The sequence below is a fragment of the Ranitomeya imitator genome, chromosome 4 (assembly GCF_032444005.1).
Source record: "Ranitomeya imitator isolate aRanImi1 chromosome 4, aRanImi1.pri, whole genome shotgun sequence".
NCBI lineage: Eukaryota > Metazoa > Chordata > Amphibia > Anura > Dendrobatidae > Ranitomeya > Ranitomeya imitator.
This window is the reverse complement of record NC_091285.1, coordinates 45,769,810-45,794,707: the sequence shown is the minus strand read 5'-3', so window position 1 is coordinate 45,794,707 and position 24,898 is coordinate 45,769,810.

The following is a 24,898-nucleotide window of genomic DNA, read 5'->3' as shown; positions in this document are numbered from 1 at the left end:
ATGGGATTTAACTGGCTGCTTCAGAACTCTCCAGCACTTTATTTCCATTTTTTTGGGTTCTTCTTGAAATACGTTTGGGGTCATTATCCTGCTGGAAGGCCCATGACCTAGGATATAACTCAGCATTCTGACTCTACACTACATTACAATCCAAAATCCTTTGTTAATCTTCAGACCTCATGTTGCCTGGCACCCAGTACCTCAGACAGCAAAATAACCATCTTTGAACCTCCATATTTTACTGTAGGTACTGTGTTCTTTTCTTTGTAGGACTCATTGCAGCAGTATAACGATGTGCTTTACCAGAAAGCTCTGTCTTGGTCTCATCTGTCCACAAGATGCTTTCCCAGAGGAACTTTACCTTACTCATGTACATTTTGGTAAACTGCAGTCTAGCTTTTTTGTGTCTGTGCATCATAAGAGGGGTACTCCTCGGTTTCCTGCCATAGCATTTCATTTCATTAAAATATCGATAGATAGTTCACACTGAGCCTGCAGGACAACTTGCGATTCTTTGGAACTCGATTGGGGCTGCTTATCCACCATCCGGACTATTCTGCATTGCAAATCAATTTTTCTTTGCCATCCACATCCAAGGAGATTAGCTACAGTGCCATGGGTTGTAAACTTCTTAATTATGTTGCACACTTTGAACAAATGATCACTGTGATCTCTGTAGATGGACTTGTAACCTTGAGATTGTTGATATTGTTTAACAATTTTGGTTCTCAAGTCCTCAGACAATTCTCTTCTCTTTTTGTTTCCATGCTTAGTGTGTAACACACCATCAAATAATGCAAAGATTGAGTCAACTCGCCTCTTTTTATGTGATTTTCATATTGCCCACACCTGTTACTTGCCACAGGTGAGTTTGAGCGAACATCACATGCTTGAAACAAAATCATTTACCCACAATTTTGGAAAGGTGCCAACAATTTTGTGCAGGCCCATTTGGGGGTTTTGCGTGAAATTCAGTCCAATTTTCATTTTTCTTCTGTTTTTTTTTGTGTTGTTCCAATACACACAAAGGAAATAAATATGTCTATAACAAAACAAGTGTAAATGCAATAATTTTCTGGGAGAAATACTTCATTTTCTGGAGCAATTTCAAGGGTGCCAACACTTTTGGCCATGACTGTATCAATGCGTTTGGCCATGACTTTCAGAGTGAAAGAATTGAGATACTGGATTTAAGAGCCATTATGCATTGATTTGCAAGATTTTACTTGACTTAGACTTTAAATTGTCACTGCTATTTCAATAAATTTTGCACACATCAATAACAAAAGCAAACTAAAAAAACAACAACTTTGTAATGTATCTTATCAAAGAAATATGCTTTTCTTCTCCACTTATAAACCATGTATTCCCTCTTCCTTGCCCCCTGAACTCAACATTATCTCTGAAAAACTTCCAAAATCTATCTTATTCAATCAGCTCACTGAGAGATCAAATTACAGCTGCTTACTGGAACCTATATAAAGGGGTGATGGGATGAGGGGGAAGAAGGAGAATGAGATAGAAAGGAAGAGACATGCACCCTAATGCTGTTTTCTTTCTTGTAAATGTTTTATTTTAACACAGAGCTGTATTCACAGCAACACTGCTCAGTACTGAATTATAATGTTCTCCATGATTTTGCTGTTTCAGAACACGTGCTAGAAAGATATGCGAGAGCAGGATTCACTCACGTCAGTGTATGCATGGTATGGGAGGCATCATAGCACATTCTGTCTATCCACTAGCTCAAAGAAAACTTAAAATTAAGCCATACTTATACGATCAGTATGTGGTCAGTATTTTACATCTGTATCTGTAAGCCGAAACCAGGAGTGAAACAATCAGAGGAAAAGTATAATAGAAACAGGTCACCACTTCTGAATTTATCACCCACTCCTGGTTTTGGTTTACAATTACTGAGGCAAAATACTGACCATATACTGAACGTGTGAACATGGCCTTAGAAATAGAGCCTCTAAAGGGGAAAACTTCTTAAAAAAATCAAGATATGGCCAGAATATTGTGTTATTCCTCATGTATCTTATGCTGAATGTTTATACTGATATGTCCCCTGAAACAACATCTATTCTTTAAGGCAGGGGCTGCATGTTTGTGTTCTGCATCATGAAACATTGCATATATCATTGTCAAGGGTTCTTGCGACTTTGCTCTATAGTTTTTAAGGTATGTTACTTGTAAACAGTCTCCAATTTGGTAGGATTTAGTTAAGCCACAGAAGGTTACTCATGCTACCATCTAAAATGGTCAAGTGACATTAAGTTAAAGAAAAGTAGGACAATTTCTTCTCTGTTCAGCAACTTGTCTGAAAATTATCATGTGACCAGAGCAACCTCGTAGCCCAGACCTAGATGGTCCAATAACCCAATCAAATTGATTCACACAATTATATGCAAGAAAACAAAGAAACAATTCTGTCATCAGATATAAAGATTTCATGGACTTTAACAGATTTGACCTGAGAGCAGCACAATATAGAGGCGGATACCCTGATTCCAGTGATGTGTCTCTTATGTGGGCTGCCTGCTTTAGTGCTGATAAATGTTTTATCAGTAGGAGTTTATCGTTACAGGACTAGAACAGTACAACTGTTGCCACTGAGTCCTACATATTCAATACCTTGAGAAAGAGGCGAAACGCGCGTCGGTGGCGGCGTGGACACGTGTCCTGACTTAGCAATACCATGGGTAAGCACGGGCATGTGACCCTGTTCTGTTTAATGTCATAGCGCGCAGATTACTACAGCCATTTGGATACTTGTATCGCTACTATATACACTTTGCCTGGACTTAAAGGGAACCTGTCACCTGAATTTGGCGGGACAGGATTGCGGTCATATGGGTGGGGTTTTCGGGTTTTTGATTCACCCTTTCCTTACCCGCTGGCTGCATGCTGGCCGCAATATTGGATTGAAGTTCATTCTATCTCCTCCGTAGTACACGCCTGAGCAAGGCAATCTTGCATGAACACAGCATGAACTTCAACCCAATATTGCGGCCACCCATATGATTGCAAACCTGTCCCGCCAAATTCAGGTGACAGGTTCCCTTTAAAGGTCTGTCTTGCGGCACTTGAGCACTTTTACCTATGAATAGCATTAACATCTTCAGTCAGGACAATATTGTCTTTGTTTTTATTACCTGCTCCTAGTCTATTTATATGTAGTGTGTATTATTTCAATAAATTTACATTTTTTGATTACCCTTGGACTAGGCTCCAATTTTCTTAAGCTTTATATTCATTGGCTCTGTATAACCCCGCCCCTATCACTGATTGGCAGATTTCTGCCTAATAACAGCGCTCACAGACAGCTGTCAATCAGTGGTGTGGGCAGGTTTAAACATTCAGAGAACTGGTGGATGCGCAGTAGATTCATGGCTGTGGAGCCATATTCTGTATAAAGCCTTGTAGGCCATAATATTGTGTAGTCAGCTGTGTGGCACCATGAGGGACTGTGTGGGATATTATACTGTGCGGGGTGGTTGTGGGGTCCATCTTACTGTGTGGGGACCCATGGAGTCATCATTTCATGTGGAGCTGACTGTGGAGGCATAATGCTGTGTAGTGCTACTGTGAAAGCACTGTACTACTTGGAATTCATTATACCATGTGGAGCAAAATCTTGTGGGTGGGGTGACTATGAAGGAATCATATTTTGTAGGGAGACTGTGGAGGCATAGTGTGTTGGGGACTGTGGACCATCCTGCTGTGGGGAGGCATTGTGAAAGCATCATACTCTGTTGAAGGACACTAGAGACTAATCATACAGTGGTGGAGGCACTGTAGAGACATCATACTGTGTTGGAGTACTATAAGGATATCACAATGTGTTGGGGCACTGTGGGGACAATATACTGAGTTGGAGGCTCTGTATAGTCATCAAACTGTGTTGGTGGCTTTGTGGCATTATCATACTGTGTTGGAGCCACTGTGGAGGTATCAGACTTTGTTTGGCGATGCTGTAAAGTCATCATATTGTGTGTGAGGGGTGGTGTTGGAGCAAATTGTATGTGGCAATTCACTGTGGGGATATCATACTGTATGTCACATCCGCGAATACTCACCCGTTCATCGCCTCCCTCTGACGGGGTCCCTCGCCACTCCCCGCCTGTCTTCTCAGGCTCACGGCACGTCAGCTCTTCGCACATGCGCAGTCGCGCTTTTCCCGCTGCTAAGCCCTCTGGGAGGTCGTGACGTGCTGGCTCCGCCCCATCATGGCGGCACCTATCGGATATTTCTTTCGGCGTCTGCACAGGTAAAACGCCTGGTTATCTTTTGTGGCTATGCTAGCCTTCCTGCTGGCATACCCCCTTGGTGCCTGGCTCCCTTTCTCTGTTCGCTCTGCTCCGTGTCTCTGCTGTACATGCCCTGTGCCTCAGCCGGACCTGCCCTGTGTGTCACCCGTGTCTGCCCCATGTCTCAGCCGTACCTGTCCTGTGCCTCAGCCGAACCTGCCCTGTCTCTCACCCGTGTCGGCTCCATGTCTCAGCCGTACCTGCCCTGTGCCTCAGCTGTAGCTGCCCTGTGTCTCAGCCGTACCTGCCCAGTGTCCACTCGTGCTACCAGTTACATTTATTTCTGATAGTTATTACCTTTTTCATTCCTCTCTTCCAGCATCATGCCACCACTACGTCTCTGGTCCTCCTTTTCCCATCTACCACCCATATTCCATAGTGTCCGCTTGTTCTCTGTTCTCATCCACCGCCTTCATACCTCAGTCTTTTCCCTCTCTTTATTTACCCTTAGTCGCCCCTTTGGCTCCAGCCATTGTGGTTTCATCCCCCTTGGGCCTGCCCCTAATGCTCCCCTGTATAGGGGGTGGTCCCATCAGGTCCGCTCGCCCTTGGAGGCTCTAGAACGATAACCCAGAGGGTCCACTTTTGGGTCTTCCTTCGAGTCTTGATAATATATATAAGTGGGGGCATTTTGAGGGACCATGAATGTTGTATGATAGTGAGTGAGAACACTAAAGGCCTTTACTAGCAGCACTGTTTCTGTGTGTATGTCACAATATTTGTCCCTCTCCCTGCCCTTCAGTTCTGCACCTTGATAAATATTTATTTTAATTGGGGGAGGGAGGACCCAACTATGACTTTTGCTAAGAGGTCCCCATGATTTTTATGTATGCCCCTGGAGAAAAATATATATCCGTTGTAGGCAGTCATTAGGTTATTTGGTCATAAGTTCAAAAGTCACATCAAGGGAACTCCAGAAAAACTTGGAATGGTTGGAGCAAAAGTGGTGAATGATCTGACATACAATTTAGTCATTTATTTTCATTTTAATCCAAATTGAGTTAATTTTGCATGATGAAATGTGTCATAGAAAAGCATTACAAAGCATGAAAAACTGTTTTAACAAAATATATGTTTTTGCATGTCAATTTAAAAAAATTATCTAATTTTTGATATTGTAATTGGCGATATTATTAACAGCATACACTTGGTACTTTGGTTAAAATAATAGGTACGTTGAGTATAATTATAATTAGTATTGTTATATTTTACGTAGTACAGCTTTTAAAATCACTGTGTGTTTGTAATCCAGCTAGAGATGCTGCCATCTATAATTACATGACTTTAATGGAGAATTATAGACATCAATGTATAAGGCTATAGTCAGACATCCGTTATTTTCTCACACATGAAAAACAATGGACCTATTTCCATCAGTGTGCTGAATCAGATTTTCATCAGTGTGTAAGGAGGTGGCGGGGACCCTCACGTTCCTCTTCTCTCCTATACACCGACCACATGTGTCACCCTGATGGTTCACTAATGTTTTATATGGTAATGTCATTGTCATATGTTGTATCCTAAAATGTGCATGTACTTCTATATATTTAGTTTAGTGACAGAATGAGTTAAAATATTGTGAGGAGTTATAAAGAGGGAGGATGGTGCTAAGCCTCTAGACTTAACGAAGGCACTTCCTGTTCTCAAGTCAGAGCCTGGGGAGGCTTGCCCAGGGTGAGACATGCGCCATAGTTAGGGCAGAGGATCCCCCGGTAGGGGGATAAAAGCTACCCTAGCTTGACGGGCAGCATGGATGGACACTGGCTCAGGAGAACTACGGGGTTCGGGACCAGGATATGAACTGGTGCCATGCAACACACACAGAGGCTTCAGGGAAAGTGCAGGAAATATTGTCTTGGTTGCACTGTGTTCAGTATAGTTTTACCGTTGCAGCAGAACTGTGAATTGTGGTGTTTCCTGAGACCTCGTCCCCTGCAACCAGAGTAACTGTGTACTAAAGGTAACTGACCGCACTGCAGGACTGGGACTTCACCTGTCTTTTCATGTGCAAGGTGTTGGGGTGCTCACTGACTGTGACTTAGTAAACTCGCCCTCAACTACCACCCCGTGCCACCTTGTTACAAGTGCTTGGTCAGTGAGTCTGGTTTTACCAACAATGCCTTTCTCATAGGCCAAAAAAAAGAAAAATTGCAAATCTTCTTCTACCCATTAAAATATAAAAAGGATGGCACATTGACAGCTCACGGTTGGCCTCTATGTCCTGTAGGTTACTTTCTCGAACCAATAGATTTGTATGGGTGATTTTGTTCCATGACTCAAAAATCAACATTTCCCCTTTGATTTTTTGGGGGATGGGTAAAAAAAAATAAAGAAAAACTTAAAAAAAAATGGATTTGTGTCATATCCATGAAAAACATGGATAAAACACGTATGCGGACAGTGAACATCTGAATGATGTCTACATTCCATTTTGGAGAGGCATTATCAAAAACTTAATACAAAAAAGGTTACCCAAAATTTCTACATTTAGTATATTTATCATCTACTTTTTGTAAAAAACCATGACCTGACCATGTTTCTATAGAAAGCGCTCAAGAACAAAACATAAGAAGTAAAGGAACATTTATATTTGATCGCTGTAAGGATACAATATAGATGGATTTTGTCGACCCTCTTTTTGTCTGCATAGAGGATATCTGTTGTTTTTAGTTTTCCTTTTAACCATGTCACCTTTTAGCCTCGTTTTTTCATCTTTTCAGAGACATTCCAGTGCCGAGATACTCAGTGGTGTATGCTTCTAAAATGGAACTGAACAATGAGGCACTAGACAGATCTTCCCCCCCGCAGGGCTCACACTCCAATGCCGAGTGGTAAACCTTTAAAAAAAAAAGGGGCACGATCTTTCATTTGTAACGGAGAGACTGTATTTTTTTAATCTTAGGATCATTATTTAGGATGAACATTTTATAAATGGAACTGTTAGTTCTTGCTTCGTAATGGGGAGAACAGTATAATATTAATTAGTGACCAAAAAATGAGGGTAAAGATGGAATTGGGCAGAGATGAAGATCTGCAACCAAAGAGATGACTCTATGTGTAATCTTCAGACATGTAGTGCTGAGGTAGCTGCGCACCCATCCTCTAGTACTTCCCCTCTTCCGTATAAAATACCATTTGTAGCTTGTGTTATCTTGTGTAGTCACCCCTTAAGGCTGTGTTCCCGTGATAAGATGACTTTTGGTGAGTTTTTGATGTTGCAGACTTTCTACACCCATTAAGTAAAATAAGTTACGGTACTTTTTAAAATATGCAGTATTAGAAACTGACAAAAAATAGTCGCCAAAAACTCATAGTGGGAACGTAGCCTAAGCCTACATGCACACCCTCAGAATTTGGTGATTTTTTTACCTCAGTATTTGTAAGCCAAAGCCAGGAGTTGGTGAAAAAGGCAGAAGTAGTGATGTGCTTCTATTATACTTTTCTTCTGATTGTTCCACTCCTGGTTTTGGCTTACAAATACTGAGGTAAAAAACTCATGCAAGTCAATTGATTCATCAAAAATATGGGACTGTACTCGGATGACATCCAAGTGTGGTCTGATTTTTCTCGGACTGACAAAATAGAGAAGATGGAGCAATTTTACTCCATTCCATTTTCCCCACATCCGAGAAGATTTCTTATCAAAGTTTGATCAGTGTGTTTGGCATATTTTCTCGGATGAGGAAAATTACGGTCGTGTGAGCCTAGCCTAAAACTGAATAATTTAGTAACTTTTTTCTCCTAGGTTCCTGATCATTTCACAAATCGTATCCCAGAGATAGGTTACATCACACAGGCCTGCACCAAATATCTAATTTTTAACCTTGTATCTGGTGACAATCTCAGAGATCTCCCTCACTCACTAAGCCAATCTTTAGTTCTACTCATCATCTACTCACTATAAACAGAACATTCGACTCCTCACGTTGGTCCTGACATTGTCCTCCGTACCATGTTTTCTATCTGTCTACTCCACCCAGTCCTTTTTTTCCAAGCCAGAGCCCAGGGATAGAGACCTTCCTCAATTGTCCACAGGACTTAACTATAGTCCTCCACAGATTTGCATGCTCCACCATCTTCCAATCTCAGATTCCTTACCAGGTTAATTACAAAACCCAGCAGACTTTTAATAACTAACCACTACCACTGAAGCCAATAATTCAGAAAGTACAGAAAGAACACTCACAGGCCAGACACTACCTCCAGACTGTTATGTGAAATACACTTAAAGCCCCGCTTGACAAAAATACCATATTGCTTGCTTGCTGAAGGCATTCCCACTCCTGAACTTTGGACAGGCCACATCATGATCACAGCCGCAGTCTACAGTCTACAATGTTTCCATGACCACTTGGTGTCCTATGATAGTAAGTTGTATTACTTGATTCCCTAAGTGAAAGTAAAAATTTTATTCTGGTCCCCATTATCATATCCTTAAACTCAACACTTCACTATGTTCACTACGAGCGCATAATCAGTGTGGGAAAGAATAATAATAAAAATAATAATAATGCAAAAAACAATACAATTTTTATGGTTTAGAAAAAAAAGTAAATTTGGATTTTAGTTAAGTCACATTAACGTCATGCAGTCAGAGAAGAGAAGCAGATATAACCCCCCATTCATTTTTTCATGTACACGGATCAGTCGTTCTGGTCCCTTTGCAGAGAAACAGCCCCAAAACATGATGTTTCCACCCCTATGCTTCACAGTAGGTATGGTGTTCTCTGCATTCTGTCTCCTCCAGACACAATGAGTTTTGTTTCTACCAAACAGTTCCAGTTTGGTTTCATCAGACCATAGGACATTCTCCCAAAACTCTTCTGGTTAATCCAAATGCTCTCTAGCAAATTTCAGGTGGGCCCGGACATGTACTGGCTTAAGCATGGGGACATGTCTGGCACTGCAGGATCTGAGTCCCTGGTGGCGTAGTGTGTTACTGAAGGTAGCCTTTGTTACGGTGGTCCCAGCACTATGCAGGTCATTCACTAGGTCCCCCTGTGTGGTTTTGGAATTTTTGCTCACCGTTCTTGTGATCATTTTGACCCCACGGGGTGAGATCTTGCTTGGAGTCCCAGATCGAGGGAGATTATCAGTGGTCTTGTATGTCTTCCATTTTCTTTTTATTGCTCCCACAGTTGATTTCATCACACCAATCTGCTTGCCTAATGCAGATTCAGTCTTCCCTGCCTGGTGCAGGGCTACAATTTTGTTTCTGGTGTCCTTCAACAACTCTTTGGTCTTCACAGTATTGGATTTTGGAGTGTGACTGTTTGAGGTTGTGAACAGGTGTCTTTTATACTGAGTACAAGTTCAAACAGGTGCCATTACTACAGGTAATGAGTGGAAGATAGAGGAGTCTCTTAAAGGGACTCTGTCACCTGAATTTGGCAGGCTCTCTTTCCGGTCCGATGTGCGGTGTTTTCTCTCCTTTCATTCACCCCTTCCTTTCCCGCTGGCCACAGGATTATCTTGAATATGAGTCTGTTTCCTCCGTAGTTCACGCGTGCGCAATGCAATCTTGCCTTGTGCATGCGCAGTATGCTTTACCCAAATGCGGGCAAAGCCGAAAAGCATTAGTCTCTCTCATCTTTTTAAGTGGGACTACTTGCATAATTGGTGGCTGGCTAAATACTTTTTTCCCCACTGTATAGCAATGTGTATTTACAATTGCTTATTTTTCCTTTGTACCCAGGAAATTCTTCTCTTTCCCATTAGGTCTATGACATCACCTTGCTAAACACAGGCTAGCTCAGTCCTTCTGATCTCAAACAATGTATTACATCGTACATAGGCAATCACCAAAAAAGGAGTTAAGGTACCTTCACACTGAGCGACTTTAGAATGATAACGATAGCGATCCGTGACGTTGCAGCGTCCTGGATAGCGATATCGTTGCGTTTGACAGGCAGCAGCAATCAGGATCCTGCTGTGAGATCGCTGTTCGGAGCTAGAAGGCCAGCACTTTATTTCGTCGCTGGATCACCCGCTGACATCGCTGAATCGGCGTGTGTGACGCCGATTCAGCGATGTCTTCACTTGTAACCAGGGTAAACATCGAGTTACTAAGCGCAGGGCCGCGATTAGTAACACGATATTTACCCTTGTTACCATCCTAAAAGTAAAAAAAAAAACACTACATACATTCCGGTGTCTGTCGCGTCCCCCGGCGTCCGCTTCCCTGCACTTCTCCTGCATCCTGTGTCAGCGTTGGCCGGCCGTAAAGCAGAGAACAGCGGTGACGTCACTGCTCTGCTTTACGGCCGGCGCTTACACAGTGCAGGGAAGCTGAAGGCGGGGGACGCGACAGACACCGGAATGTAAGTATGTAGTGTTTTTTTTTTACATTTACAATGGTAACCAGGGTAAACATCAGGTTACTAAGCACGACCCTGCGCTCAGTAACCCGATGTTTACCCTGGTTACCCAGGGACTTCGGCATCGATGGTCGCTGGAGAGCTGTCTGTGTGACAGCTCTCCAGCGACCACACAACGATGAAACAGCAACGCTGCAGGGATCGGCATCGTTGTCTTTATCGCTGCAGCGTCGCTTATTGTGACGGTACCTTAAGGCTATGTGCACACATCTGGATTTCTTGCAGACATTTCCTGAACAAAACCGGACATTTTCTGCAAGAAATCCACACGCGGATTTTTTGCACGTTTTTTTGCGTATTTCTCGCATTTTTTGCTCATTTTTTTGCGGATTTTTTCAATTTTTTTCAAGAGATTCTGGGATGCAATAATATACTGGGAAATCCGCAAAAAATCCGCAAAATTAATGAACATGCTACATTTTTTTCCGCGATGTGTTTTTTTCGTGGAAAAAAACGCAACATATGCATGAAAATCAGAACCAAACCAAAGAATGGTAGCCGTGCGGCACTAGAATCACAACTCTTCACAGGTGTGTGGAAAAGCGGCGGCAGCGTCGGCTGCAACGCTGTCCAGAAAAAACAGCTCGGGGTGGTGCTCACAGAAAAATCCACAGAGGACCCAAGGCTTCACTGACAGTATATCAGAAAAGAAAGTATGGCACTCACCCCTGGAGATGCTGTGATGAAGTCCTTTATTTGCTACGAACAGCAATCAGGTACATATGGAGAGGCGACAGGACGTGAACAGGAGAGGGTGCTGGGAACCGGTAAGGACTACGGCCGTTTCGCACAGGGCGCTTCGAAAGCGCTACGAAGCGCCCTGCGCGAAACGACCGTAGTCCTTACCGGTTCCCCGCACCCTCTCCTGTTCACGTCCTGTCGCCTCTCCATATGTACCTGATTGCTGTTCGTAGCAAATAAAGGACTTCATCACAGCATCTCCAGGGGTGAGTGCCATACTTTCTATTCTGATATATGCATGAAAATTGTTGAATGCATTCTAAATAATGGGATGCATATGTATGCGTATTTTAAGCGTTGCTATCGCGTTTTTATAGTGAAAAAACGCAAAAAAAAACTAACAATCCACAACTTGTTCACACAGCTTTACATCCACATGGCAGTACAAGGCAAACATGCAAAACTTAACAGGAGAAGTGTGGTGAGCATCTGGCCAAAATTATGGCAACATATTGACTGTAAGGGTCGTAATAACCTGATTCCATCCTCTTACATCTGTACTGAACTCAACCTGACTTGTGAACACGACTAAGATCCCAATTATTTTACCCATCTTGAAATATATTGAAGTCATCTGTGAGGGAAACCTGATTATTCTAAGTTTTCAAATAACTTTATTCTCTCTGAATAAAATCCGTACGCCGTAAGGGAGTTTTTGAGGTGCATGCGCTAAATTTTTTTAAACCCTAAACCCACATTGGGGCAATTCATTTAGGCTGGTGTTACGTATGCCAATCTTAATGAAGGGCTTGCTGAAGTACAATGCTCATTATTCATTAAGAGGTGTACACTAATTATTCAATTTGGCACATCTATGTGGGGTGCACGTGTCATGGACCTTGAGGAGCATTTCTGGGGAAAAAAAAACATTGGCACTTTTACTGAATTCGACAGGTGAGCATAATCACAGACCGAACCTGGCCAAAAAAAATGCCAAAAGTCAAAAAAATGTTGTTCAACTCCGTGCTGCGCAAAAATGTTGTGACTTTTCAAAGCGTTTATGCCAGTTTTCTGGCATAAAAGCATTTGATAAATTGTCACTTTAGTTTTAAAGTGTCACATTTCCGCCAGGTCTAGTTCCTGCAACATCTTCTTCTGTCACCAGACTCTGCTATATTTATTCTGCAGGCAGAGCTGGTGATAGAAGAGACTTTGGAACCAAACGCTTTGGACAATTCAGGCTTTGTCCAGCCATTTAATAGGGTGACTGGAACCTGCAGTGCTGTCTGACAGTATGGGTGTGTATGCTGTCCAGTTGGAGTTATCAGCTTCCTGTGCCAGCAAATTGGAGAGAACCAAACTCTATTTAAGCTTCCAGCTTACTGCTGGAAGCAGCCAGATATAGTCTTGAGCCTCTCTGGTCTAGTTCTGCCCGTTTTGCTTCTTGTATGTCGGCTTGTGTTTCTGACTATTTTTACATATTCTGTGCCCTCTTGGTTCTGACCCAGCTACCTGACCACTCCTGCCAGTCTGAACCACCAAACAGCAGCTTATTCCATGGCCCAAGCCCAGGGATCTGTTTATGACCAGATCCCCTGTCCAGAGGTTAAAGGGTGAAGGCTAGGGCAACCCTTGGGATCTGGTAAGCAGATTGTCTTCACTGAGCCTGTTCATAGTAGCCATTTTAGAGCAGAACACCATTACAAAAAGTTTAACTTTTCTGCATTTTTAGCTACGTGAAGCCAGGACTAGCCACTCTTACTAGCCACAGTTTAATAAATCACAGACAAATTGTTGGTATTTTGCTAGATGGCATTTTGTAAAGACATAAAACCAGATACTGTTACGTAGATGAACAGTTTATTCTTTAAAAAGGTATTTTTGAGGTTGCTAAAATACAGCGCAGACCTAATTCTTAGAGGAATTCTAGATTTATTACAGCTATTGTGTTTAAGATGAAATTACACTTGAAAAAATATTATTTTCCATCTTTGCATTCCTAAGATCCACAGGGAAATAAAAACAGTGGCGGTTCTATACTAATGCTCACAATTAAAATTAATAGTTTCATGGCGCTGTTGTGGTTGGTTGATCTAGCTGTTTCAGACTGTTGTACAAAAAAAAAAATCATAATGTCTAGTGGCAAAGAGTCTGCAAGTTAAAATCTCCCCCCCCTCTGAAGCTCCTTATATCAGGGTCACAAGGTTATTTAAAAAGCATTTTGTGATGTCGCCTCGGATAGCCATAACTCTGACTCCTCTACCTTCCTCTGCCCGTAACACTATTTGAACCTGTTTTTTTTTTCCACCATGATCGAATTAAATTCTATAACTCTTGCAGCGTGCCTGTAAGCAGCCGGAGCGTTAATATTTAATGATGAAAGATGTTTGTAATCACAGCCAGATCCCGTGTGTCTGGCTGTTTTATGTTCTGCCTTTGGGGTCGTGATGGTGAACTCAGGCCTCCTGAAAATCTCGGTTTAACCCTTTCACCATCAAACCATTTATAACTGTGGCTTGTTTTTGAATACAGAGATAATTTTTGGTTTTATATTGTATGGCACCAAGGATATGGAATGGAATGGAAGGCCCCAAGGAGAAAGGCCCCCAATTTTCAAACTTTAAGGTGTTCTGAGTTCGTTATACTCAAGGGTCAACTACAGGGGCGTAACCACAATAGGTACAGGGGTTACAATCGCACTCGAGCCCTGGAGGTTTAGGGGCTCCCAAAGTCTCATTAGCATATATGAAAAGACCAATACTATTAAAGACATGCAATAGTTTTGGGCCCTGTTGACATGCAATAATTGGGGGCCCAGTTGGAGCTTTTGCGTTGGGGCCGAAGAGCTTCAAGTTACACCACTCATCCATTCCCCTGCAAGGTTAGAAAAGAAAAAATTAGCAGAAGGGGTACGATTCTTTCTTAGTGTCGATTCCGTTTCATTATGGCGATCTGCAGTAGATCACAGCCGTGGGACTCATATCAAGTAGAGAATCATGATTTTGTAATGTGTTCAATATGTTTAGGCACTATATAAATCAAGGGCAGTTATGCACAGAGGTTTTTTTTATCGAATAGTTTTATTCTCCTATCATAGTATACAGTGCCTCTAAAAAGTATTCACACTCCTTTAACTATTTAACATTGCACCCACAAACTTAAATGTATTTTATTGGGATTTAATGTTATATACCAACACAAAGTAACAAGGATTTGTGACGCGTAAAATAAATGATACATGGTTTTCTAAATAAAAAAAAATATATCAATCTGAAAACTGTGGTATACAGTATGATCCCTGTAATTTGATACTCCTAAATAAAATCCTGAGTGACCAATTGCCTACAGAATTCACATAATTAGTAAATTGAGCCCATCATGTGTGTAATTTATTCTCGGTATAGCTACAGTTGTTCTGCGAAAGCCTCAGAGGTTTGTTTGAGAAGATTAGGGATCAAACAGAATCAAGAAAACCAAGGATCACACCAGACAGGTCAGGGATAAAGTTATGGAGAAGAGTTAAGCAGGATTAAGAGTTAAACATAGCCCAAACTCAGAACATCTCACAGTGCACTTTTCAATCCATCATCCAAAAATGGAAGGAGTATGTAATAACTGCAAACCTACCAAGACATTGTCGTCCACCTAAGATATCCCAAGCAAGGAAAGAACTAATTAGAAAAGCAGCCAAGAGGCCCATGGTCATGCTGGAGGAGCAAATCTGGCCTTTATGGAAGACATAATTTTTCAAAACCAGACAGAAGTCTCGTTTCCAGTTTGCAAAAAAAGCCAAGTAGGTGGGGTTGCCAACTTGAGTTTTTAATTTTTCTAGAGTGCTTATCAAAAAATCATACTATACTTTATACGGACACATTGGAAAACATTAATAAACCATTATGATTATAATTGATCCATATCTACAGCCCATAATTCTGACATAAAGACATTGTCTGTATTCACTGGAAACCCTAGGATGATGTTAATTACAGTCAAAATAAATTGAATAAGTTTCTTCAACGACCAAAATTTTTTTCAATAAAGGGAAGTTGCTGTGTAAAAACTAACTGAAGTGTCCAGATAAGTTTGACCCCAAACTATTGGGGAACCTCCCATTAGAGAAAGTAAGTAGCCATAAAACTGTCTCACCTTTAAATGGACCATTCTCTCACTGTGATTAAGTACTACATACAAACAGCAAACTGTACAAAGACTGTGCAATAACAGGGGATAAAAACATTGTATCTACCCCAAAATACTATCAATAAAAATGTCGGCTCAGCACACAAAAAATAATCCTTCACCCAGCCCCAGATCCTGAAAAATGGAGACGCTATGGGTCTCGGAAAATGGCATCATTTTTATGTTTTGGGTTTAGAATTTTTTTTCACCATTTTAATTTAAAAAGAACCTATACATGTTTGGTATCTGTGAAGTCATAATGACCTGGAGAATCATAATGTCAAGTCAGTTTTAGCATTTAGTGAATATGGAAAAAAAAATAATTGTGGAATTGCACTTTTTCTGCAATTTCACCGCACTTGGAATTTTGTTCCTGTTTTCCCTATGTGGTAATATCAATGGTGTTGTTCAAAAGTACAACTCCACCTGCAAAGCACAAGCCCTCACATGGCCATATTAATGGAAAAATAAAAAAAGTTATGGCTCTGGGAAGAAGGGGAGCAATAAAAAAAAAGCAAAAATGGAAAATTCCAAGGTGGTCAGGGGCAAACATAACACTGATGCAACCGATGCACCTGCACCAGAGCCCAGAAATGCAGGAGGGCCCTTGCAGTGTGGCTAATAATGAGGGCAATCTGGCCTGTTTCACGGTGCCCAAGGCTCCAGGCGCCAATGTCCAGATTGCCCTCATGCAGATCCACTGCCTACAGGAGCAAATGGCAGCTAAGCTGCAGGACTCCATCCTCAGCTTTCTGCCCGGCACTTCTCCCTGACACAGGCACATGGTGGACAACAATGAAGGAGGTAAGGGAGAAAAATTATGAAAGTGGTAAAGAATAATGATGGAGGTGGGGGAGAACAATTATGGAGGTGGGGAGAACAATGATCGAGGTGGGGAGAACAATGATTAGGTAGAGAAGAATGATAGATGTGAGGGTGAAGAATGATTGACATGGGGGAGAACAATGATGGGGTGGAGAACAATGATGGAGGTGGGGAGAACAATGAGGGGGTGGAAGAGAACAATGAGGAAGGTGGGGAGAACAATGAGGGAGGTGGGATAGAACTATGAGGGAAGTAAGGCAAATGACAATGGTGAGATGTGAGAGAGGACAATACAATGATGGATGTGGGGGAGAGGACAATGTTGGGGTGTTGGGGAGAGGCTAACGATGCAGATAGGGGAGAGTACAATCATGGGGTAGGGGAGAAGACAATGATGGGGTGAAGGAGAGGACAATGAGGGGCGTGGGGAGGTGACAATGAAGGATGTAGGGGAGATGACAATGAGGGGGATGGGGGAGATGACATAGACTGATGTGGGGTAGAGGACAATGAGGGGGTGGGGGAGACGGGGGTGTATTGGGATGAGAGTAAGGGGGACTTATAATAGACTTTTGAACAGGGGAGGGGGAGGACGACATTAGATATGGATGTAAAATGAATTGGATGGTCGAGAGGGTGCTAAGTCCCTGATAGAGTCCTTCCCCATCTCACAATTCATTATGACACTATCAGGAACTTAAAATTTATTGAGAAGAGGAGGGAGTAAGGTGCACAGGACACTTTATGATGTTTTGAAAAGTGGGAGAAGATGCTGTCAGGGACTTGTAATGAATTGAGAGATGGCAGAGCATGTTAAGCACCTGATAATGTATTCTCCCACCCTCAAATTCATTATGATGGCATCAAGTACTTCTGATGAGTGGGGGGAACACAGGACAGGGACTAAGGCTATGTGCACACATTCAGGATTTGCAGTGGAGCCTAGTCATTAGGGGTGTTTGTCTGAAGACCTGGAAGAAAGAAAAAGGAGCTGATCAGAGGAACAGAGAGAGTTGAGTATAAGAGGTTTTTATCCCCTTAATGGCAGAATTGATTTGCACCAAATTTTGTCAACAAAAATCTAAAACTTTTCCGAATTGAATAAATCTACTCTAATCAAATTTCAGGAGATTTGCTTAATTCATTTAATTAGTTTTAACTAGGAATCCTGACAAATCTCTCAACAGTTTTCTGTTCAGATCACATTACTAAGTGATGTCCTTTAGACACATATGGCGTAAACATACCCCAACAATGTATAGAATTTTTTTCTTTATCAGTTGAACATCTGGTGCCACTCATCACAATCATTTGCATTTTGAAAAACGGTGAGAAGAAAATATTCAATGTTAGGCACCGCATGAGTTTGGTATTGCATGGTATATTTATTGGATCATCTTAGGGATAATGTGTCCTTTCCTCTTCATACTGAAAAAAAACAAATAAAAAAAATCTAATCACCTATTGCGGATGGTAAGTATGGACGGAGTGATAAAAACAAACCAATTAGAGCTAATATGACCTGTATTTAGTAAAATAATTAGCAGAACATTACAGTAAATAGCAGAAAATATTGCTTTGTGGTGGATAGGACAACTTATGTTAGTCCAATATCGGTCAGCTATGAAATCACATGTTAATAATAATGTTCATTAAAATAAAATTAGCAAGGCCATCCCGAAGGAATAGAAGACATGAGTAGGTATTGAAGAAAGATCTTGTCTTGGGTTTTCATATGTAAACAATCTCAATCACACCTTAGGCTTTAAAAGTCGCTGCATTGATCGGAATTATCAGTGGAGATTTCCATTAACTCTGTTGTGACTACGGCAGACTATATCTACTAAGGTGGTAAAAGACTCAAAATTCCACTGATCCCAATCTCCGAATCTCCGTGTGCCCGAGAATATTAGATAGGAAGAGTAACAATGTCATCCTGGTCATTAGTGGCTGTGGCATTGATGAACCAACCTCGCTTACTGTCTGTGATACAATATTGAATATTGATTGACCTCCACACGGCTGCATTATCTACCGGGACCTGATTGCCTACATTGTCCCCAGGTTGATTTAGTTAAAGGAGCTGATGACGGATAATGTTTAGGCAGCAGAAGTCATTAAATTTGTGTCTGTCTGTAATATAAATAAAACCATCTAGTATTATGGTAATGACATGTGTCTTACAGAGAGGATTTACTACATCATCATTCCTGTTTTAGTTATTTATAAACATTTCAGAAGACTTACTAAGAAATAATTCTAAATATGGATAAGCCATGGATTAAAATCACAAAAGTCAGTCTCGTGCTGTTAAAACAGTTCTAACCCATTGAGTAATGGATTCCAAATGTTCTGTGGTGTCTGGCAACATAGTTACATAGTTATTAAGGTTGAAGGAAGACTTTAAGTCCATCTAGTTCAACCCATAGCCTAACCTAACATGCCCAAACATGTTGATCCAGAGGAAGGCAAAAAAAAACAATGTGGGAAAGAGTAACATGATATTAGAACAGATCCTTTAAAGGGGTTATCCACCTCTGGTATAATATTTGACTGGTATTACAGTTTACGGTGTGTTATGCACAAACAGCTAGGTTTAGGCTCCACTTCCTGACTCTAGCGGTCTTGCAATGTTCTATGGAGAGACAGAGTTGAGACGCTAATAGGCAACCAGCCATTCCGTGCACTCTTTTCCGATTAAGCCCCGATTTACACGGCTGTATGACTGCACTCTTAGGATAGGCCATCAATGTAAGAGTTCTGGACAACCCATTTAAGGAAAATTTGAAGAACAAGTAACTTAGACACTTTCTATGTTCCTTATACCATTTGAGATATTTTTGTATATTGGCATAGGTATTATCTTATTGGAAGAGGTCACAACTATTAGGGAAAACCATTCCAATTAAGGGGTATATTTAGTCTGCAACAATGTTTAGCTAGATGGTACATGTCAAAGTAACATCTACATGAGATCTGGTACCCAATGTACTTCTTCCGATTTGCCTTCCTACAATAGTTCATCATGGCGCCTTCTTTTTCCAAATTAAGCCACACATGTAACCCCAGCAGTCAATATTATGTGAAACTAAATGTGGTTCATCAGACTTAGTAGATACTATCCACAGCCTACCACCAATACCGGGAACACCCAACAAGATCAATGGTGTTGGAGATGCTCTGTCCCAGTCATCAAATCATTACATTTTGGCCCTGGACAAAGTCAATTGGATTCTTATGATTGCCCAGTTTCCCTGCTTTTAGCACATCAATTTCAAAAACTAACTGTTCACTTCATACTTAATACAGTGGTGTGGAAAAGTGTTTGCTCCTTTCCTGATTTCCTATTCTTTTGCATGTTTGTCACATTTAAGTTTTTCAAATCACCAAAAAAGTTTAAATAGTAGACAAGGATAATACAAGTAAACAAAAAATGCAGTTTATAAATTAAAGTTTTTATTATTAAGTGAAAATGAAATGCAAACCTACAGGGCCTTGTGTGAAAAAGTGATTGCCTCCACTCCCTTAAAACATAAACTAACTGTGGTTAATCACATTTTTCGGAAGCTGAGTTCACATTCCCTATCCACAACAAGGCCTGATTACTGCCACACCTGTTCTCAATCAAGAAGTCACTTAAATAGCACCTGCCTGAGAAAGTGAAATAGACCAAAAGATCCTGAAATGCTAGATATCGTGCCATGATACAAAGAAATTCCGGAACAAATGAAATACAAAGTAATTGAGATTTATTAGTCTGAAAAAGGTTATAAAGCCATTTTAAAGCTTTGGGACTCCAGCCAGAGTGAGAACCATTATTCACAAATGGTGAAAACATGGAACAGTGGTGAACCTTCCCAGGAGAGTACGGCTGACAGAAATTACAAACGGTATATGTCCCATTACATCTAACGTAGAAGTACCACAGCATTTCGGAAAGGAGCATCATACCAACAGTAAAATATGGTGGTGGTAGTATGATGGTCTGGGGCTGTTTTGCTGCTTCAGGAACTGGAAGATTTGCTGTGCTAAATGGAACCACACATTCTGCTATCTATTAAAAAATCCTGAAGGAGAGTGTCCAGCTATCTGTGACAAGCTAAAGTGCACTTGGGTTATGCAGCAGGAACACACCAGCAAATTCACCTCTATATGGCTTAAAAAACAAAACAAAATTAAGACTTTAGAGTGGATTAGTCAAAAGGAGTGGAAAGGAGCATCATACCAACAGTAAAATATGGTGGTGGTAGTATGATGGTCTGGGGCTGTTTTGCTGCTTCAGGAACTGGAAGATTTGCTGTGCTAAATGGAACCACACATTCTGCTATCTATTAAAAAATCCTGAAGGAGAGTGTCCAGCTATCTGTGACAAGCTAAAGTGCACTTGGGTTATGCAGCAGGAACACACCAGCAAATTCACCTCTATATGGCTTAAAAAACAATACAAAATTAAGACTTTAGAGTGGATTAGTCAAATTCCTGACCTTAATTTGATTGAGATGCTGTGGCATGACCTTAGAAATGCAATTCATACTCAGAAATTCTACAATGTGGCTGAATTACAACAATTCTGCGAAGATGAGTGGCCAAAATACCTCCAGAGAGTTGTAAAAGACTCATTGCCAGTTATCACAAACACTTGATTGCATTTGTTGCTGCTAAGGGGGCCCAACTAGTTATTAGGTTTAGGGAGTATATACATTTTCAAACAGGACCCCGTACGTATGGATTTCTTTTTTCCTTAATGATAAAGACTTTAATTTATAAACTGCATTTTGCGTTTACTTGTGTTATCTTTGTCTAATATTTTAATTTGTTTGGTGATCTGACACATTTAAGTGTGACAAAAATGAAAACGAATAGGAAACCACCACCAGCAAAATCCATTATTAACTGCAGTCAGACATAGAAAATGTATCACCTTATGTGGCTAATTAGACCAACATATAATTCCCAGTATACTATAACTGTAAAAAAAGACGTAGACCGCACATCCAAAACTTATACATTGATGTATTGCAGCTAAGCAAAAATTTACCACACTGAACACAAGCTTCTTAGTTATCATTCTGACCAACTGTATAAGGCCCACTGTCTTAACAAGACAAATCTCTTAGTGGGTCCCTAACCTTAAAGGTGAGGCGCTGTGTATCGAACACAGACAAATTGATACTGCACCAGCGAGGAGAACGACCCAGTTACCCCACAAAACCCATTCTGCAAGGCAAAGCCCCGATGGCCCCAGGTCACACTAAGGCTACGTTCACATTTGCGTTGTTAGGCGCAGCATCGTCGACGCAACCCACAACGCATATACACAACGCTGCGTTTTTTGACGCATGCGTTGACATAAACTAGTAATGTTCATGAATTTTGGCGCAGGGAAAACGCTACAAGTAGCATCGTCCGCGCCCTGTCTGGTGCGTCAAATTGACGCATGCGTCGTAAAACGCAATACAACGCATACTGGCGCATGTCCATGCGCCCCCCAGTGTTACAGATAGGGGCGCATGACGCATGCGTCGGTATGCATCGACGACGCTGCGCCCAACAACGCAAATGTGAACGTAGCCTAAGCCACAGGCACAGCACCACAGCAACAATAGGCACCACATAGCCCCAACACCAAGTGCAGAGATCTTAAAAACTCACCTCCCATATCGTCTCAGACTTAAAACTAAGAGCAATAATAGACAAAATACCTCTGCAGTCTCTTTCTAAGTTAGAAACACCTAGGCCAAATTGGTGCTGTGTCTGTGAGGCGATGTAACCTGGAGTGGGGCATCTGCTGGTGCGGTGTTGCTTTAGCTGTGATTGCCACTTGAGTTGGTCGAATTTGATGGGGTCACTTCTTATCCGGCCAGCTATAGCACTTGCCTGTTTGTTGGGCGTGCCATGCATGTGTTGTGACTGTGACACAGCTGCAACACATTCAGATGCCGTGCCGGACACTTGATCAGCCGGCACGATCCATGTATCCTGGTTCCCTCTGCAGCTTATTCGGCAAGTGCTATAGCTTGCCGAATAATCAGGGACCCGATCAAATTTGCTCAACTCTAATTGCCATACAGGGCCACACTTGTAACGTTAGGTTCGCCGTGACGTGGCAGGGGACTTCATATTTTCTGATTATACTTAATAGAAAAACAATCCACTGGTACATGAAGAGATATCTCCAGAGGGCAAATTGCCACATTGATAGACCCATATAAATATCCCTAGACACTCCAAAAAACCATAAATCCTACACCGAACCAAAGGAGTATATGTCCAAAACAATTTTAACAAAATCAATATTTTATTAATAAATACATAGTCATAACCAGTATAAAACAGACATGAAAAGCACAGAAATCAACTCATGCGGGGGGAAGCACCACAACTGCAATAACAGAATGAGTCAGTGAGCGGACCAACAAGGGTATAATCCGTATCCACTTTTACCTATACACAATATAAAGCCCATTTGGTAGGACCGAATATAAGTGGATGTACCTAGATCTGCATATAAATAATAAATGTAAAATACTCCATCTCCTCTATCTAATTCAACAAGGTACAAAAAGTAAAGGACCCCTTTAAAGGACGCTCAACTTACCCATGGTAATATCTGTCAGTGTGTGCTTCACGGCAACCCCAACGCGCGTTTCACGTGGGCTTCTTCCGGGGGGCTGTCATGATTAGGATTATACTTGTATCTTGAGTGCAGTTTTGTAAAATTTTGCTTAGTCACAATATAACAATATATAAGTTTTGGATGATGTATGACAAATTGCCGCTGGAAGTACGCAAATACCGGAAGGAGCAATCTTAGTGTCAGAGATATGCAATGGGCAGGGGACATAACAATCGTTGTCGCAGAGGGTGTAACTGCGACTCAGTCCTTGTGAGAGGGGAAACCCACTGACGACTACTTCAACTGGATGAGCATTCTCGAACGCACATTAAGCTGAAGTTTATTGCTGCGCAGAGACCCGCTGGGTCCCTGCACTGCAATACATGCCACAGACCAATCAGAGGCTTACAACTGATGTCAGTGTGCCAGTCGCGAAAGGAGCATGGCAATAACATCATGCTCTGCCCATGTCAGCACTTTAGTCAGCTTTAGAAGAGGACACTGCACGTTGTGGGAGCAAATGAAGGAAATAAGCATTTTTTTATGTTTGGAAAAAAGAATGGACAATTTACCAGGAGGGGACAAAGAATGGGGGTCATTATAGTAAATTTGGGGTCACTACACCAGATAGGGTCTCGGGATTAGGGTCATTATTCCAGGAAGGGGCCCAGGATGGAGGTAATTATACCAGAATAGTACTTAATTGGGGTAATTGTGGTAATTATTCCAGAATGGAGTCCAGGAAAGGGGTAATTTAACCAGGAAGGGGATCATGAAGAGGGACATTATACCAGGAAAGGGCACAGGATGTAGAATATTTTTACTGGAATGGGTTCAGGATGGGGGACATTAAACCATTAATTTTCCCAGAATGGACGATGTCATAACAAGAAGAGTCCCAGGCCAGCGGCAGTATAACAGGAAGGAACCTAGGAAGAGAGGCATCATTACAGGTTGGGGGCCACATCCATCAACATTATTGCAGAAAGGGGACAGGACGAAGGACATTATTGTTACAGTAAAGGACAAGGATAGGAGACATTATTACAGAAAGAGCCCAGGATAGGGGATATTATACCAGGAAAGGCCTAGTGTGGGGAACATTTTTACATGAAGGGGCTCAGGACGGGGGGCATTATACCAGTAAATGTTGCAGAATGGAGGGCATTATAACAAGAAGAGGCTCAGGACAGGGGATATTATAACAGGAAGGGGCCTAGGATGAGAAACATTAATACAGGTTGAGGGCCAGGATGGAGCACATTTTTGCAGGAAGGGAACAGGATGAATTGCTTTATTCCAGAAAGGGGCCTGGATGTGAGGCATTATTACAGAAAGGTCCTTTGTTGGGAACACTGTTACACATATGTCTTTATAGGATCGAGAATGCTACAAAGGCCCTTACATCTAACCAACATGGACGTGCGAGGCCCAGGTCAAAATTTTGCACCAGGTCCCATGGGATTCTAGTTACGCCACTGGTGGTGGGGATTTAGAAAGGTGAGTATATTTTTTCTCTTCATCTAAATCAATCACTCAAAAAGGGGTCACTTCAAAAGGTAAAAGATGGTTGGAGTTGGTAAATCCCATTAAAATGTACCTAGATTAAACATGAAATCTTTTAAAATAAAAGAATTTACATATAAACATGTCTACATTGAGATTCTATGATTTCACGGCTCTACCTAAAATTACATTAACCCCTTCCCGACCCATGACGCCACGTAGGCGTCATGAAAGTCGGTGCCAATCCGACCCATGACGCCTATGCGGCGTCATGGAAAGATCGCGTCCCTGCAGATCGGGTGAAAGGGTTAACTCCCATTTCACCCGATCTGCAGGGACAGGGGGAGTGGTAGTTTAGCCCAGGGGGGGTGGCTTCACCCCCGTGGCTACGATCGCTCTGA